Source organism: Belonocnema kinseyi, chromosome 9 (genome assembly GCF_010883055.1).
Source record: "Belonocnema kinseyi isolate 2016_QV_RU_SX_M_011 chromosome 9, B_treatae_v1, whole genome shotgun sequence".
Classification (NCBI taxonomy): domain Eukaryota; kingdom Metazoa; phylum Arthropoda; class Insecta; order Hymenoptera; family Cynipidae; genus Belonocnema; species Belonocnema kinseyi.
Window position 1 is genome coordinate 52,401,746 of NC_046665.1, and position 380 is coordinate 52,402,125.

The window sequence follows — 380 nt, forward strand, 5'->3', positions numbered from 1 at the left end:
ACCGCTCTCGCCCTACTCCCCTGAGAAACTGCGTGAGCGAGCAGTTCTAGGATGGCTGAGAACGGGGTGACTGAAAGCGAGAGTTTGGTGTATATACAACATCGGTCGCCTAAGGCCATCTATATTTAAAATGAAGAATTTTTAAACAAATAATTTGATTTAAAACGAAAAATTAATTTTCTATGAAAAGAGGTAAATTTTCAACCAGAAAATTCAACTTTTAACCAACTAGTCCAAATTTCAAACAAAGAGATGAATGTTTAACTATAAAATTATGAATCTTCATCTGGAATAGTCAAACTTTAAAGCAGAAACAAAAATATCTCAACAATTTTTTTTCTAAGAGTGAGAAATTTTCCATCTAAAAAGACGAATCTTTA